Source organism: Leuciscus leuciscus, assembly GCF_965113295.1.
Source record: "Leuciscus leuciscus genome assembly, chromosome: 1".
Taxonomy (NCBI): Eukaryota; Metazoa; Chordata; class Actinopteri; order Cypriniformes; family Leuciscidae; genus Leuciscus; species Leuciscus leuciscus.
This window is the reverse complement of record NC_138725.1, coordinates 45,311,019-45,330,510: the sequence shown is the minus strand read 5'-3', so window position 1 is coordinate 45,330,510 and position 19,492 is coordinate 45,311,019. Positions and strand designations below refer to the sequence as shown.

General features: G+C 37.5%; 1 protein-coding gene across 2 annotated transcripts in view; it reads right to left on the bottom strand.

Annotated features, from left to right (window-relative positions):
• The window catches only part of elfn1a (extracellular leucine-rich repeat and fibronectin type III domain containing 1a), a 110,598-nt gene that overhangs the window by 11,913 nt on the left and 79,193 nt on the right, over positions 1-19,492 (bottom strand). The window contains exon 1 of one of the 2 annotated variants that reach the window (XM_082189284.1): positions 5,063-5,175. The exons of the other annotated variant lie outside the window; for it this stretch is intronic. The gene's annotated coding sequence lies outside the window, so the exon portion shown is untranslated. Of the gene's footprint in view, positions 1-5,062; positions 5,176-19,492 lie in introns of those variants that run through there. 2 annotated transcript variants of the gene reach the window in all.

Here is a 19,492-nt window from a genome sequence, read left to right as displayed (position 1 = left end):
CACAGCCGTAAAGGGGGTAAAACTAGGCCAGTCACTCACTGTGAAACAGTTTCAGAGACTGTTGGGGCTCATGGCAGCTGCGTCCAACGTAATCACTTTTGGCCTTTTGTACATGAGACCTTTGCAGTGGTGGCTCAGGATCAAAGGGTTTTCTCCGAGGGGAAATCCATTTCGCACGATCAAGGTCACGCGGCGATGCCTTCGTGCCTTGGTCATGTGGAAGAAACCTTGGTTCCTCGCCCAGGGCCCAGTGCTAGGGGCTTCTTGTCGACGCGTAACGCTTTCGACGGATGCTTCCCTCACGGGATGGGGGGGGGGGAGCGGTCTTGAGTGGCCGCTCGGCGAAAGGTATCATATTTTGGAGCGCGATTGCGTTTGAAAGGAAAAATGCACCAAACATTAGGCTTTATGTTTTTACTATTATCTCATTTCATATCATCATAACGAATGGAAACATTTGAAGTAACATATGATAATCAATATATTTTTCTCTAGCGTAGTTGTTCTTGAAATCTTTTGGAAGATTTAATTTATTGTTATTATTATTTTATGCAGCACTGCGTAGCCTATGCCTACAAGGCACAACAAACCTGGTGTTCATTATATATTGTTGGAAACGTGTGTGTGTGTGTGTGTATTCTGTGAATTTTAAAAAGAAATTTTAACCAGAAAAATCTAAAATCTATTCCCAAAATCGTGCAGCCCTATAGTTTCTCTTGATATCAGTATGTTCACAGTTTTTTCTTTTTTTTTTTCTTTCAGGGACCAGATGCAACTGAGTCCTGCTGACTTCAACATTCACATGAGTCTCTGTATATGAACATGGTAAAGTGAAAATCAAACACCTTGGAAATGAAAGGTATGTACAATGTTTTTAGGAATGGCACAAAGGTCTCTGTCTTTGGATCATTGTTTTCAATGTGCTCTTTTGTCATTTGTATTTTTGGATTGTGTTGTGTTGTAAATAAATCCAAACAATCTAAAAGCCTTTCTTTTTTAAATCTCCTCATTCTTTGTGCAAGGTTGCTCTGAATGACAGGGCCTGATCGCTCCTAATAGGGCAGTTAGGGAAGTGTCTTTGTCTTTCTCAGGTGTTAAAAGCTTACATATTCATGAGATGATCACGCCTCTTCGCATATGGCTTTGTCACACAAAACACGTCTTAGAAATTTTAAATCAATATATTGTCTTATCTGAATGAGCAGTCAGGGTGATTTTCACATAGTTTTGGAGCAAATATTCTAGGCTATGTCATACAATTTTCAAAAGTCTTGTGAAGAAATAATCAGTATGGGTTTCATGGCCTTATTTCAGTGAGAATTTTTTTTTGTATTTTCACAAACCACGCATAAATGTCATTATCTCAAAACTACAAACTTTTACATACATGCTGCTGATATATTATTGTAGCAGAGTTTCTGCTGAATACAGTGTAATTAGACTTTAGCCATGAAAATGTCACTAGTAACAGAAAAAAACACAAATGTCAGAGCATGTCAGAACACCTCCAGAGCCCAGAAAACAGCTCAGACCTCAGAGGGTTAATCTGTTTTGCCCTGTCCGGGCTCTTGGATGCTTATGTCCACAGAGCTGCCCTGTGGCATATATATAAGAGCAGTTATTTGTCTGCTTCAGGTTACCTAAGATAGGTTGCCCTGCATCTAAACAGATAATGAGCAAGTGAGTAGTTGAGGCTATCTCACTTGCTTATGAAGCGGCCAGACAGCCTTCACCTTTGGCTGTCCCGGCCCATTCTACCAGGAGTATGGCTGCCTCTAAGGCTTTATTATCAGGAGTTTCACTCTGACATCTGTAATGCGGCAGGCAGGTCCTCACCGCATACATTTGTTAGATTTTATGACTTGGACCTAGGCTCCACTCCAGGGTCTAGGGTGCTTGTTTCCTAGTATGCGCATGGTCTTCATACAGAACAGGCATTTGTCATATGGCGTCGTGGGTATAGGGTTCCCACCGCGTCTCGACGCAGCTCGAAGTTCCCTTGAAAGGGAACATCTCAGGTTACGTATGTAACCCTGGTTCCCTGAGAGGGAACGAGACGCTGCGTCGCCTTGCCATACTCCCTGCATGCCTGTGATCGACTTGCTTCGGCTTTCAGAAGCTGCCGCGGTCTGTCGCAGTGGTGCTTTATAGCTTCCTGGTCGATGACGTCACCCGTCTCGTTCCCGCTCAGGGAACCAGGGTTACATACGTAACCTGAGACGTTTAATTTAAATCGGAAAAAGTAAGACTGATCTTGTTTTACTGCTAGTTGGTCAATCTAGTTCTTAAGACACATGTCTTAACATAGTGGCTAAGTTTACCATTGGGAATTATGAGTGGAAAGAATGCGTTTGTGAACCCTTTGAAAATATCTGGATTTCTGTATTGATTACTCATAAAATCTGTCCAGATTTTAATTTGACAAACGATTATACACAAACACAATTTGACTAAACTAATAACACCCAAACAAATCTTTGTGCAGCTCTGTAATGTACTTATAAGGTCATATGAAAGCTTTTGGGATGGAGGCATGATTAGGGTGACTGGCTGCCCATTTTGTGGGACAGTCCCAAAATCGGGAGCTTTGTGCCACATCCCACAAGACTTAAGCTTCCCTGAAATCACAATATCACAATGAAATATAATACTAAAAATGCAAATGGCGTTTAAAAATCAATTTGCCGTCATGATCTAGCTACAGTAGAGCGGGTAAATTACCAACGCATTCGTAGAGAAGGATTTTTTCCGCTGATGACGACTGGACGAAGCAAAGGAACCAGTGTGGATCTCATCAAAACTCGTGAAATACAGCTACACCAGCCATGACTTCATCTAGACACATACTGGATAAGAACATCCTGACCAAACCTGTCAGATAAAAAAATAAAATAAAAAAAGCAAGTTCAACATGCATCGAATCCGGTAAAATGAAACAAAAGAAAATAAACAGGTTGCTACTTAAGGAAATTTGTATTACAGTAGTATTAGTGCTGTCAAATTTATTAATCGCGATTAATCGCGTCTAACATAAAAGTTTGTGTTTATAAAATATATGTGTGTGTGTTTATATTATAAATATACATACACACAACACACACACACACACACACACACACACACACACACACACACACACACACACACACACACACACACACACACACACACATGTACATATATACATAAATAAATATAACATAATATAAACACACAAATATATAAACAAACTTTTATGTTAGATGTGATTAATCAATTTGACAGCACTAATTAGTATAAAATGTAATTTTTAGCTACTACAGGTCCTGTAAAGTAAATTCAACTATCAAACCTGGGAAAATTGAGTCACAGAGCTGGTCACAATTAACAAAGCTTTAAAACGTTATCATCCAACATGATGGTAAATAGGCCTTCTAACTAATGTAAATCAATATTTAAATAGTATAATAGTAGTACATTTATCTCTCACACACGTGTCCTGTATTGCCCAATAAAATCCCAAATACTGTCCTGCAACAGAGCAATAACCACTCTACACATGATTCATACTAACAAATCATATTTGTATTTTAACATATTTGTCAGTAACCAGGCTTTGTGTGACTTTATTTAAAAGGCAGGACACCTGTGCAACCCACACTTCCAATCTCATCTCCTGAACTGACATTTGTCCTGAAGGTAAAAGCTTCCATGTAAAGATCTTTAGTTTTCTTTTGTACTGGTTTCCTATGTTCCCTAAATAAATATTTTTGCCTGGTTTGCTAAATGGTTCTGTTATTGAATAAGTGCTGGGACGGAAGACAGGGGCTCTGAGGACCATTAGTATTTTTTTTGTTATTTTTTTTTTTGTTTATCTATTCCTTCTCTACATTGGACAGGGGAGTTCATAACAGTCTTCAACAAAATTGTTATAAAGTACAACTGTTTATGTGTTACTAGTCAAATTGTGTTTGTTTACTAACACAATGTATAATTGTGACTAATAAAATCAGACCACATTTTATGAGTAATCAATACAGAAATCTACACATATATATATATATATATATATATATATATATATATATATATATATATATATATATATATATATATATATATATATATATATATATATATATATATATATATATATCAAAGGCTCCACAGTAAGTCAGACTCACAACTATATCCATTGGGATTAAACACCACCAAACTATTGACACTGGAATCATCGCTCACACCTTCGTCCCCTCCTCTTCATCATCATCGTTATTTTAACCATTACTATTTTAAAACTGTTATTTAGGATATCTAAGGAAAAAAAATAGACTAGTGGGGGGCTTAATCAGGAATACCGGGATGATCTTAAAGCAATACAGTTCCTCCGCAGCTTAGTCTCCAACTGAGCATGAAAAGAGAACAGAGAGGCAAATTATATCGGCACTTTCCTCTATCCTTTACAAAAACTTTACCTACCAAACTCAAATGTCCATGAAATGAATATGAGAAATCCATCAGTGGAAAAATGTGAAGTAGGATGACTGATGGCTTTAATGGGCATAAGAAAACAGACTCCATCCTGCGGTTCATTCTCCCAAGTCTGTGACCTTTAAAGCAACAAAATGGCAAAGGCCAAGAGCGTGCATAACCTCAGCCAGCAGGATGCGGAGGCCTTTAGGTCTCTAGGTAAGTTCTGGTTAAACCAATAGAGACTGGGCTCATTAATATAACATAGACATGCTGTTTGTCCAGCCTGACTCACTCAAGTTAGACTGATTTTACTGCAAAGTGTCTGCATTCATTACAGATGAGCCACATAACTTGTTAGAGTCAACACTGAAGTGTTTGCAATAAAAAAAATAAAAAAAAACCTGATCTGCATAAGCCATCATTTATAAAAAAAAATTATTCGTGTTTTTGCTTGCATTTGGCCCCAAGCTCCTTAAAAACATACTGAATCTCTTGCAAATATTAATATAAATGATTCCATTAACAACATGAGGCATGTGTTGTTGAGGAAGCCTGTACTCCACACTTAAATGAGCTACATAAACAAATGGTAATAGTGTCTGTAGGGAACCTTCTTAGCTCTGCTTTCTCCTCTGTCCATTCCTCATTAATAGCCTGAGTCTCCATGGTCCAGCAGAGGCCATGTGTGCTATAGGCCAGAACAGTCAGGGTCTTCAAGCCAGACGGAGCATCCTCTGGGAGCGCACAGCTGCTCCCTGGTCTGGGTGACATTTCGCATTGGCGAGCATGCAGAGCAGTGATGGCTTTTTCTGTTGTTTCCTGTGCAAAACCTAATGAGACGGCAGTAGATGAACTCAAAGGTTTTTACCACACATTAAGCACTTGTGAAATGTTCCTTGTTCTGGCCATTTGAAATTGTGTGGTATCATTTCATTAGAAAAAACAAAAAACAAACAAAAAAAAACATCTCAGTCGTTTCCCCTAGACTGCAATGCAATTAAAGGAAGGGACTTTTGAGTTAAGTTTGCAATCAAGTCAAGATTCAAATCAAGATTTCAATATGAAACATTTCGCAGATTTTGATTTACACTACCATTCTAAAGGTTTAAACTATCTTATGCACACGAGACTGCTTTTGTTTGATCAAAAATACAGTAAAAATAGTAATATCGTGAAACTATGAAATGTGATTCATTCATATGATGCAAAATCATCATTACTCCAGTCTTCAGTGTCACATGATCCTTCAGAAATCATTATACTATGATGATTTGATGCTCAAGAAACATTTCTGATTATTATTAATGTAGAAAATAGGTGTATAGTATTTTTATTCAAAGTAAACAATAAGGTACTCAAGGCTGTGCTGTATCGTGTCACGGATGAAGCACTAGCCACAAGTACCTTATTGCTTTTATAAAACGGTTACCACACAATACAAATATTAAAGCCAATAAAATCAATGCAACTTTCATGAAGTAAAATCACCTAAAGCCTTCCTTTCGCAGGAAAAAATAGTCCCTGACCGTGAACAGCAACTGAAGGTAGCCTACATTATTTTGTCATTGGATGGCGACAAAGACCGTCTTTATGAGTGAGTCAGTCAGTTGAGAAGATTTTTATATTGAAAGGACTGAAACTTGTTGTGAACACGGAGAAGCAAGACGCAACAGACAATGACTAGCGTGTCAGGGCATGGTAAAATCCCTTAACTGTTCAAAGGACAATTGCAGCAGATTTTTCATTACCAATATAGGACTGAAAATGCTATATCTTCTGTAAATACAGACACTCACTTACATTCTATCTCTGACAATACTCTATAAGCTTCTATGAACAATATCAGTGAGAACATGTTTATGTTGCTAAGAGTGGTTGCTAGGGGTGTTGTGTAGTGATACATAGATAGAACTGTTGGGTGAAGCGCTCATAGCCGTCTTTTATTGTGAATAAAACACAGCTTTTCACCAATCAGAATCAATGACTGGAACCAAAGACTATAGAATAACACAAGATGTGTCACTCGTATTGTTTTGAATGGGGAAAAGTGCAATGCTCAATATGGCGGAATAAGAAAGAGATTCTAAATATTCTAAATACCTTCTAAATAAGAGCCAATCGCCGATGAAGTCATCGCTCCCTTGTATATGTGAAGACTTTTAAAATGTCATTTCTCGTTTCATAAATGAATGGTAAATAAGAGCTAGAGCAGTGGTTCTCAACTCCAGTCCTCGGGACCCGCTGCTCTGCACATTTTGTATGTCTCCCTTATTTAACACACCTGAACCAGATCATCAGCTCGTCAGGAGAGACTCCATGAACTGATTTGAGTGTGTCAGATAAGAGAGACATACAAAATGTGCAGAGCAGCGGGTCCCGAGGACTGGAGTTGAGAACCACTGAGCTAGAGAGACCGATGAAGACATTTCTGAATTGTATTTTATTAGTAAGCCTATTATAATTTCTAAGACCGTGCATTGTAAAAAAATAATCTCAGATGAAGTAAATTACCCTGAAAACCAATTGTCCTGGAAGAAATATTTTAGTTCATTTTGAAATCTCTGACTTGATTGCAGACTGAGAAGAATGAAGGCAGACTTTAAAGGGGTGGTTGATTATGAATATCACTTTTCCAACTTTAGTTAGTGTGTAATGTTGCTGTTTGAGCGTAGACAACATCTGCAAAGTTACAACGCTCAAAGTTCAAAGCAAAGGGAGATATTTTCTTTTAAAGAAATCACTTTTTAAGGACTACAACAAACAGCTGGTAGGGACTACACAACATTCCTCCCGGGTTAGTGACATCAAGAACCCTAAAATTTACATAAACCCCGCCCTCAGAAAACGATTTATAGATTATCAAGACAGAATATGCTAATGACTAGAAGATAACTAGCTACATAAATTCTTCAACTAACCATTCAGAAATGTTGTCTATATGTTGTCACTTCTTGAGTCTCTCTATCTTTGTCTGACTCCGGTTTGAACATAAAAGGCTAAACGTTTTTGAAAATTTCAGTGCGTGTCTGTGTGAGTGGAAGCTGTTGAAGGGGAGCAGCAGCTCATTTGCATTTAAAGGGACACACACAAAAACGGTGCATTTTTGCTCACCCTCAAAAAGTGATAATTTTAACATGCCATATTAAAATATCAGTGGGGTATTTTGAGCTAAAACTTCACATACACACTGTAGGGACATCAAAGATTTATTTTACATCTTGTGAAAAGGGCATTATACCACCCCTTTAAGACAACTGTTGCCATATACAAACACATATTTTTTTATAGTGTAAAATTTCAGGTAGTCTTATTTGTTTATACTTTTATTTTTCCTAAGGAATCTCAGGAGAAACATCGGATCATGTTCCATAATGATCTTTAAAAGTTCTAGATCTGCATTAACTGAATTCTACACATACCTGTATAATGGCTATTCAAAGCAGTATTGTATAATGCCATGTGTGTAATGATGATTGCTGGTGGAAATCCTGTTAGACTGATCGGAGCAGAAATTCACTCACATCACTCTGAGCAAAGTGCAGTTGGTTGGACCTTCACGCTTCATGGAGGACGCAGATTCACTGACTACTGTAACAATCTCACCACCTAAGAACTGTCAGCAGAACTGTCTGTTTAACTATAGTAGGGTTGTAGGGTAAAAAGTTAAAATTTAAAGGGGTCATGAAACGTCAAAATTTCCTTGATAGTTGCACATATACGAGGTTGTAAACCTACTGCAAGTTTTATACCTCAAAGTTAACTCTCTAGTTTAAAATATGAGTTTTTGTTTTCCACCCTTCTGAAATGTCATGATTTGAAATTGCCCCATTCGTGACATCACAATTATCCTCTATATGTTATATGGTGCAATGAAATTCACCAATAAAAGGATTAATTTTCCTTCTGAAAGATGCAACGCCCCTTGAAATTAAGTGTTTGAGACAAGAAAGTGAAGATGAGGATGGAAAAAGATAATTTCTACAAATATTTGAACTATTTTTATGCAAAAAAACTACATTAAAAGCTAACCTCCAGAAACTTAATATAAAGATCTGAAAATGCATGCCTTTAAAGTGTCCCAATCAATCTGAATTCACCCCTACACTTATAAATGTAATATACAGTATTGCATTTTGATTCTACTTTTTTTTAATTCAAATCCATATCACAGTTCTATATCCTCTTTGTTACATCTAATTCATTCATTCTCAATTCACCTTTGAATTTCACACAAGCTTAACCGCAGTTCCTCCCTGTTGTTGCCTCCCTCTTTCATCCCTCTTTCCACCCTCCAAATATCCGGGTACCCCTTTTCCTCCTTGTCATTTCCCCCATATTTCCAGCTCCACCCTTGTTTCCTTTCGCCTTTTTTCGGTGGCCTTCTGAAGGTGTTTGATCCCCTCTGAGGTCGTCCATCTATGATGTTCTCCTACTGCATATTTGGGGTCATTTAGAATTCATACGTGTGTCACAGGAAAACATAAAAGAATTGCACAGAAGTGGCTCAGAGGTGCTGAAACAATTCAGTTGTAATGGAACCAGCTCTCGTGGGAGAGGAGGACATTCGGGCACATTGAAACCTTGAATTACTTTCGAGTGAGAGAGAATTATGAGGAGGCAGGAGTCGTGCTTCATTTGTATCAGATGGTATTAGCGCTGTACGTTAATTACCAGAGAAGGACTGGCTGGAATTGAGTGTCACTGGTCTTACCCTGGCCAGACCTCTCCGTGTGAAGGGAGCTGGACTTTTCCATATGACTGCGGAGAAGCAATTTCATGTCCGGTTTTCAGGTTCGTCCCAAAGCCTCAGTCAAGAGCACGGACAGCCTTGGGGTGCTGCACACTAATTATCTTTATCTAACGTTTCCTTGCTGATAAGTGAGCAGCATTTTGACGATTCTGGGTACTTCGGATTCAATTGTTTGTGAGACAAAGCCTATTATTTCCTCATGGCCATTGGCGTCACCTGCAAATATAAACTGAAGGTGACACAGATGAACGGATGACTCTCTTAAATGTGACCTTGTCATTTCTGTCAATTTCAGTTTCTTCCACAGGTTCTGAATATTTAGATATGCTGTATTTAATAGGGATTTTCTGGGAGCACATTACTGAGCGCTAAAATGCCCCAAGAACAGATCACTAGATATTGTGTATTTGATGGGTTTTAAGACAAAAAATAAATAAAAAGCTTCTAAAACAGTTTGGTTTAAAGGGATTTGTTCTGCTGTACAAAAAGGAAGATATTTGGAAGAATGTTTGTACCAAGCAGATCTCGGCCCCATAGACTACCATAGTAGATTTTTTTTTTACTATGGTAGTCAATGGGGGCTGAGATCTGCTTTAATTCAAAAGTCCCTTCCTTTTTGGGTGAACTATGCATTTAAGTGTCAATAAGTTCGAAGAAAATCCTTTTATGACATTAGGTGCTGTTGTCATAGTTATATGTGTCATTGTGTTTCCCCTGTGACTTAGTTTTCTCGTGTGTTTGATTTAGTCATTATATTCACCTCTTGCCCATCAATTAGCGTTGTGTTTACACAAGCTACCCGTCACAGCTGTGTGATTGTACTTGTTTATTCAAGGCTAAATGTACAGTATGCTGTATGCGTCTGCTCTCCAGACAACTGGCCTACGTTAACTGAAGAAAACCTCTAGGGTTTAATTTAGAGGGAAGGAGGAATATTTTAATATCAAATTAATGAAATACACAATTTTACAGTTTACTGCAACAATGGATGGACAGTAAAGAGGGAGGGAAGAATGGGATCAGAAAATGACAGATGCCATCTAGACCAAGAATCTTTAAATGTGAAGTATGTCATTTTGTTAACATACTGTACTTCTTATTCACTTGCTATGCAAAGACAACTATAAGTAAATCAAAGAGTATAAAACCTGTGGCACCATTAAAACATTGCTCTGTTTGTGTGACCATCTCGATCAGCCCAGCAACAACATCTGCTCAACCAATGGCATCTGTTTGATGATGGACTGTTCAAAAAATCTGCTTGAAAACATTCTTTTTTTTAATGACATTTGGTGACACTAGTGGTATAGAAATGTTACACTTCTCATTTAAGCAACTCAAGCAGGTACACTATCATTTATGTTCAGGATTTATCCAATACAAAGACTGGTGAGCCCTAAAATGCTTGAATGCAGCCGAGAGAACAAAACATCCAAGGCCCATTTCCATCCCAGCATGTAATTAAACTTAAGGATATGACAATAATCAGGTTGTAAAGCACCTGTTTCTCCATAGAACTGGCGTCAATATATAACTGGACTAATTTGATTCAGCACATGAAATGTACGTGATGGACAGAAGAGTAAGACCTGCAGGTTTTAATGCAATTTTCCAGACCATCAATTTGTTCGCTCGGTGCTGTGGCCTTTGCGTGGAGCAGCTGCAGGCAGAAGGATGGGAGCTGACTCCTTTCCTACTGCTGACTCAGGATATGGAAGCCTACAGCACATAATCAGCCATCAGCTCAGAAGATGGAAAAACAGAGATGGAAAGAAGATGATACACAGTTTGGTAGGTTAATGTGGCCTTGTGCACCATTTGGATGCTGTTTAATTTTTGTCATCCAACGAACAAAAGCTAGTCAATCGAAAAACGCATAATAAAAGAGGGCACAGAAAATGGTCAAGATTTTCTTAAAAGGATAGTCCACAGAATTTTTTTTAATTCTGTTTTCATTTACTGTCATTCCAAACCAAATGTTTATCTTTTTTTCCGGTTAAACAAAAATGACTGGATACTTTTGAAGAATATTCACACAGGACAACAACAGTTTTTTGGGGATTACGGCTATATACACTACTGTTCAGTAGTTGGGGTTTATTTTGTTTTGAAATAATTGAATACTTTTATTTAGCAAGAATACATTAAATAGAAATAGAATTCTTTGTACAGTCACTTTTTCAATTTTAGACAAATTGTGTTCTTTTGATCTTTCTATTCCTCAAAAAATGTATCACGGTTTCCACAAAAATATTAAGCAGCACAACTGTTTTCAACATTGATAATAATAATAACTGCTTCTTGAGCAGCAAATCATCATATTAGAATGATTTCTGGAGGATCATGTGACTAAAGACTGGAGTATTGATGCTGGAAATACAGCATTTTAAATTGTAATAATATTGCACAATAGTATTGTTTTTACTGTATTTCTGATCAAATAAACGCAGCCTAGTTGAGCATAAGAGACTTGTGGGGGGGAAATAGGTTTTAAACAACATGAGGGTGACGAAATGATGACAGAATTTATTCTGACCTTTTGAAACAAAATCCTGATAAAGAAAGAAAAGGTTGGCGTAACCAGAAGAAAGAAGAAAGAAGAAAGTAGGACAAAAATGGCAAAAATGTTCCCTACTTTTGTTATGAGTATTGTATTCCTGTATTGGTTTATAATGGTATAGATAGTTTAGAAAAGATGAATGTACTCTACTCTAAATTATGATATGTGCTGGTTGCCAAACTGTTGGATGTACAGGACATACAGGCAGTGCAACCTAAAGGGATCATAAGAGTGGAACCTCTTACAGCAGGACACAATAGCCTACTGGACAAATACTTTAAAAAAAAAGTCTAAGACTGAATAACCTGCATAAGGAATCCCTCTTATGTAAACATGACACAGCAGAATAGAAAGCAAGGGCATTGTGCTGCTGCCATGGAAACCTATTGCAAAGCCTCATTATTACCAAGTGAACTCATAATGGGTTCTGGGCATAACATCTGGTTATTTGGAGCCGAGCATATTGCTAGCATGCTCTTCACCCCCACAGAGATTAACCTCAAATCACCATCACAACAAATAACAGCATCAAACAGACAGTGTTCACAAGAAAACTCGAGAAAATGTCATCGCAGACTGGATGACAATAGAAATGTAGTATACAAGTGCCTATGTGGAATAGTTGTTTGATGAGAAATAAAAGAAAACAATAGCTCTATGTCCAGAAACTTTGTCATCAAAACAGAACATCAGAACAGAGTGAATTGGAATGCTGACTTAGAATCCGGCATATCTTACAAAGATTCGGAAAAGAGCAAATAATATGTATATATATTTTTTTCTTTCTTTCTGTTTTTGGAACATCAGAATGTTCCAGACCAAAAGAAAGCATTTAGAAAGGGCTGCCAGTCACAAAATCTGATTGAATTAATACAGATATTTTCTGCACTCTGTATCTTGTAATCTTTTGAAAAAGAACAAGGCACTTCATTATAGAAAACTGTTCTCTCAAGAATCCAACAGATCCAACTCCATTAACAACTATTTACCCGTGACATCCTGTTATTCAATGAAAAATGTTCTTTGTCCACAATATTCAGGGATACATACTTATATTGAAAAATATATCCTAAGCAACACAGAATATAGTGTTCTCTAAATGAATTGGCCTTGATCCTCTGCAGAGGTGTTTCTGTACGGTGTTTGTTAGTAAGCTGTGGGATGCCTTACAACCTCACAGCCTTCTCTCCATCTGTCATGTCAAGACTAAAGAGATGATGGTTTCAGAGCTATGACATAAAGAGTTGAGGATGCATTAACATAAGAGCCCACAGCTAAACTACTTCATGACGCTTTATTTGAAATTCTGCGGTGCTCATCTTTTTTACCATGAACAGTCAAACCTCAACTATGATCCATTTTTGGCAGCCTGGCTTCCATCATGAAAGTATATGCGCATTCAAGCAATATCACAAACAAGAGCGCTGTTGTGCTGAATATTAATATGGCGCCAAATGCGGGGTTATCACGCCCATGCTGATATTTAGAACAACGGCATGATTGCAAAAGAGATATTGTATTTTATACAATGCTTCTATAAACCAAGAGTTACTATACAATGCTTCTATAAACAGAGAGTTACTATAAAGAAGACATAATTTGTCAAGTTAGTTTGTGTGTCTTTTTCGCGAATGAAAATAGCTCTAAAATAAGTCAAGAAAGCAAGAAAATCAACTCTAATCCGCTTCCACTTTGCACCACTAACACACTGCTGGGTTGTTTTAACCCAAATTTGGGTCACATATGGACAAACCCAGCCATTGGGTTACATTTTTTAATTACATTTTTAAAACAACCCAGTGGAAAGGAAAACGCAGCTAAACAAGAGGTTGAAAATGTATGATCTATTTCACTTTAATTTAAGAAATAAGCGAAAAGACAGTTTCCCAGAGCACAGGAAATATGAATAGCAAATGACAGCAGCGAGTGGAGGAATGAGGCGAAAGCTTCGGGGAGGGGGAGAGGATGTTGGATGGAGAAATGGAATCAATCACGCAGAGAATTCGGCGGCAGCGAGGACATTGGGCCTGTCAGAATATTCCAGCTCCTGCATGTGTGATCTATCCGCAGCGACGTAGTGACTGTGGAGTAGAGACCGGAATGGGAAATTGGATGGAGGTGGATAGAAACATTGAGAGCTGTCCTGCCAGATGGCTGTTTTGGAAAATAAGGTTGTTGTTTTTTTCCCTCGCTTTTTGAGATGAAATCATTTGACATGGCATAATTCTGGAGGGCAGCGACCGAGCTGGAGAAGCGATTGCGACTGAAAGTCGAGAGTTATGGAACATCAGGACAGCAACAGGAACATGGTGTTTGTGGCACTCTTCTTGTAAAGATTGAAAGATGATTTCTGTATCATACCAATTAGGATTCAGGACATGTTATTGAACCTTATTGTTCTTAAAGTGCTGAGCAAAACATCAAGGAAGAAACAACACATTTTGATAACAGCTGCACTAGAAACTTTGAATTTGCATTTTTATTGCTGTTGCTTATTGATGTTTTTAGAATCAGACATGGCGTGAGGAGGGAAACGTGTTCAAAGCCGGGAGGAGCCTGGTGAATATGTAATTTGCAATGCTCATCCTATTCATTAAGTCTGAAATGTTTTTTGAAATGTGGCAAATCTTCCTTCTGTGGGAAATCATCTTTAAGGTCTAAGTCATTTCTATCAGTAGGCCCCTGACAGGGCACCTTGGCCAATGCAGCCCACCTCCTCCTCGCCTCCACCGCCCCGCAGCCATCCCCAGGTTCCCTCTTCCTGCAGAGATGTGAGTCAGCCAGCCCCCCTCGCAGACTGCAGCTGTCCACTGCCTCCTCGCTTCCCCGGGAGACCTCGGTCGCCATTCCTGCCCAGCTGAGCTCACGCTATTACCTCCACAGGCACTTCGTCTACTCGCATAACTAACAGGCTGCTCTCGCTGTCACGTGCGCTCTCGCATTACAAACCACCTAATGAAAGAGGCACGGAGAATCGAAGAACTGTTTGAAATGCCTGGTTCCTGAGCACTCGCGAAACAGTTCAGCTGCATTAAGCTCCGGTTCACACTGACAGCCGTCAAACAGCTGGAGGCCGTCAAGTCTATATGCTGTTGGCTGCTAATATAGGTTTGTCTCCTGAAACGTACATATATCTCAGAATTTGTATGTCATAACCTTTTTAAAAACCTAAAACTTTGTTCAGTTCCAGGATCAAATTGGATGTGCACAAAATAGCAGTTATTTTCACATAATATTTACTTTAAGAATTCAAGAAAAAAGTAATTATATCTCAAGTTTTTGTTGTTGGCTACTAGTAGGCATACTAGACTACAAAATCTTAATCTTAATATTTCTACCTTTTATGTAAGTTATGGATTTTCAGCAGGGTCTCAGATGTCTGGACCCCACTGTTAATATATTTTTTCAATGATAGAAGATAAGATGTGCAGAATTGCACTTGTTCACGAAACTTCACACAACTTTCACTTAAAAACACTGAGACCAAAATTGCATAACCTTTCTTTTTCATATATATTACTGTAAAAAGTTGCTGTAAAATTAAAGCTATATTCCAACAGTAAAATACTGTTATTTCAATAAACAGCTAAATCGTCTAAATTTACAGCTAATGGTGGTTAAATTAAGCACTTGCAGTAAATTTACAGCATTTAACAGTAAACCGGTTTGTTTCTGTGAAAAACGGTCTCGCGTGTTTGCAGGCACATGTATAGACCGTTCTCGGGTGAGGCATTTCACTAGTGTTCTCCATCAGATTATAACTCTAGGTTTGGGAATAATTAACGACGTGCTGCTGAATTATTTGAAAAATAATACACATCCAAGGTTGTAATGCAGGCAGCCATGACTCGAAGTGCAATTCAACGGCTCGTCGTCAGTTATTCCTCCTCGGTGACCACACCTCAAGGCATTGTACAGATGTTGTATTTCAAGACATTTGTCAGGTTTTTGTCCTATTTCTTATTATCAGATACCAAGCCTTGCTAATTCAAAATGTCATTAGAGCTAACAGAGAAGTGCTTCAAGAACAGCGACTTTACTATGCAACTGAGAAATGGTACAAATTGCGTTTTTAATTTTAAAACTATATTTTATTGATAAAGTGGTCTATATGCAAGTGTGTGCCAGCACTATTATCTTTGTGCGTTTGTATGGGATAAGCGTTTGAGCGGGAGAAAGAGAGCATGCATTCCATAGATGATAAAACATGAAAAAAGTTTGTAATTTTTAACCTGTTGTTAGTTATATTTATTTGCTTGATAAAATTTTTGTGGGTTTTCTTTTATAGGAACCCTAAATTGATTTAAATGTATTTACGATTTTGTAAGATCAGACTTATGTACTATTGCAAAATTTGTGCACACACATGCAGTACCATCTATGCATTTGTGAGGCACATGCAAATTCACATGCATGTTTCCAGTACCATACAGAATTCACCCATGCTGGTGTCCCTGCTGCCAGCTCTTTACTATCATTTTACAGGAAAATTATTTACAGTGCCTTTTATCGTTTTTAAAATCATTAAAATTCTAAAACTTTCGGTTCAATTTCATTGTTTAAATGAGAGAAGAAAAAAAAAGATTTTCTGTATCCAATCCTATCAGAAGGCGGATAACCTGGCTTTACCGTCTGCTCTCTCATTGGTAGTTGTCACTTCTCAGTTGCATGAAGTTAAAATTTGTTGCAATGATCACTGTCACTCATGTCGCTGCAATCAACAGCTCTCCTTGAAACAGAATGACTTTCAGTTGTTTTGTCAGTGTGAATGCCCTTGTTACTGCAAAAATCAAATATTGTTACTGAAGAACAGACGGCAACAAAGACACCACAATATTAGAAGAATTCTTAGCTGTTCATTCTAAATTGTTAGGTTTAGGGGTAATTTTGTGTTTATGGCAATTACAGAAAACTAAATTTCTCAAATTGCTTTACTGCTCAGCACAGACATTTGAGTTTCAAATCTTATGAGGGCAATTTATCTTGACATCTTTATGAGAGATCAGTTAAGCTTGTGTGACAGTCTCTTTAAAGTCTGTAAATAATTATTTTAGGTCTCAACCTCTTTTCTTCAGAAACAGTCAGCGACTCTAAGATGATGAGGACTCCATATCAGATGACAACATCAATCTTGAAACTATCACACTCAGTTCATTGGCTCTTGACACTGTGTTTCCTTTGATTTCTTCTAAATCCTTACAGTAGTTGCAGCAAACATTTAAAGTCCTCAAATGGTGGTCTTAGGTGGTCATTTTAGCCACAAGACACAACATATTAGGAACGGGATATAATTTTTGATGGAATTGTGGGATTTAATATTTAGGCTAAAATATAACTGCACAACTAGTGATGATAGATGGATGGATGGATGGATGGATGGATGGATGGATGGATGGATGGATGGATGGATGGATGGATGGATGGATGGATGGATGGATGGATGGATGGATGGATAAGTTTAAATGTAAGTATAAAATAAGTAAAAGTTTGACTGAAGTCTCAGATCTGAAATCTCTCTAACTGCCTTTTTAGTTGTAGGTGTAGATGCAAAATTACGAGCTATCTAATGGCAGTGCTATTTTTTTTGACAAATGCATGAGAGAAAGTCCTTTCAAGCTATAAAGGCAAGCTATGATGATGTGCCAAGCAAGATGAAAGAGCTGGCCTTTAATGCCACTAGATGGCACTTTCCACACTTCACACAAAGCGTCCCTTTTCTCACACCTCTCTATCTCATGTCATCACTGAGATCACCGTAGGCATTATGCAGCCATTACTACTGCATCTCATGCCTGAGAGAGTACTCGAAGCCCGAGACGCCAAAAAGCATTCCATCTTCTAATCCGCATCCACAGAACGCGGCCTGCGAGTCCATTCAGCTAAAAACCTGTAGTGCTGCACCAGACCCTTTCAAGAGCACATAAAAAAGCATGCGGCATGAATAAATAATAGTTTGACAAAGCATGTTTCCTCAGAGTATAACATGAGTTTGATGTGGATACTAAGAGCTGGTTTTATTTATAAAGCAATTATGTTACTAAGGAATTCTGTGTAAATATTCCTCACCTTTTCAACTCTTTAGTCTAACTGGACCATCTTAAAGCGATAGTTCACCCCAACAATCTGGAATCCTAAATATGAATTAAGCGGTTTAATAAGAATAAAACAAAATAGCAATAAGCTTATCGCAATAAGGTATATATATATATATTAATTTTTTTTACAGTCTCTTTATGATTTTTTTTTTTTAAACTTCACAATGTTGACAAAGACTTTTCAAAGTGATGAGAGAATATTAAAAGCAAGTTATACAGGTTTAGACTTTGGAATGACATGACGGTAAGTAAATGATGACAGAGTTTTCATTTAGTAAATATTCACCAATGTCATAAAAAAAATACACACATATAATAAATATAAAATGTTTGACTTTTTTTTCATATATGAAATATATGACCCCATTAACTTTCATTGTTACAATGTTATATATATATATATATATATATATATATATATATATATATATATATATATATATATATATATATATATATATATATATATACATACATACATACATACATACATATATATATATATATAACATTGTAACAATGAAAGTTAATGGGGTCCAAAACAAATGGACCCCCAATTACTTTCTTTATTTGTACAAAAGTAAACAAATTAAAACAAGTTTGGAATGTCAAAGGAGAACAAACCGCAGATTTTTTATTCTTAGGGAGAACTGTCCCTTTAAGGCCGCCTGACCTTTGTAGTAACCCTTCTCTCAATATGTTCTTATATACGGCATGTTAAGTACCTGGGCCAAAGAAGTTACCTGGCCCTTTAAGGATTACATAGGATTATGGTGTGAATGGCTTAAGTCTGTCTACTTTGCCTCTTAGTGTTTGTACTCAAGTCTCAGCATGCAGGCAATGGCCAACCATACTCTCTAGATAGAAGAGCGGACCTTATAAAATCACCAATTGATGTATTAAAGAGAGTTCATTCATATTGTAAGCAAAAGCAATCTGATATACCGCTTTATACCTAAATTACAACAAAAAGCAATGGCAGATGGTCAGACATCCCTCTTTAGAGGTGTGGCCTCGGGTTTAAACCGTTGTTGTGCTTACAGCCTAAGACAGGGTGCTCTCTTCAGCTTTAAACCATCACATTGTCCTGAGACTACAGTGTTTATCAGCATATACTTGCCTCTAAATTTGCATCTATTTGCAACTGAAAGCTGAAACAGTTGAAGCAGATTTCCTTTTGTGACTAAAATAGCATCTTGCGTGTGTAGTTAGGGCTATAAGAGTTTGGCAAAAAAATCTCATTTCGATTTTTCTGATAAAAATTGTGATTTTGTTCCTTCGTCATCATTTTATTTTTCGTGAAGCATTATTTTGCTTTGCTTCAGCTATGATAAAATATCAACAGTGTTTCTCAGAAATCACTTACTGCACCTTTAAATCACAGCCTTTGCGATTTGTATAATTGCACTAAGCCATTTCGTGATGTCTTTATTTACAGAGATTTATAATTAAGCCATTAGTATACACTGATTTCCTGAAAAGTGTAAACACTGTCTTTTGGCGCTTTCAAAACATTGCTCTGTTCACCACATCAACAGGGGCTCAATCAATGACATGTGGTTGGGGCAGGGCTACCCGTTTGATCAACCAATTGCAAATGGGAGGCTTAATCAGGAATACTTGCTTGTAAACAGA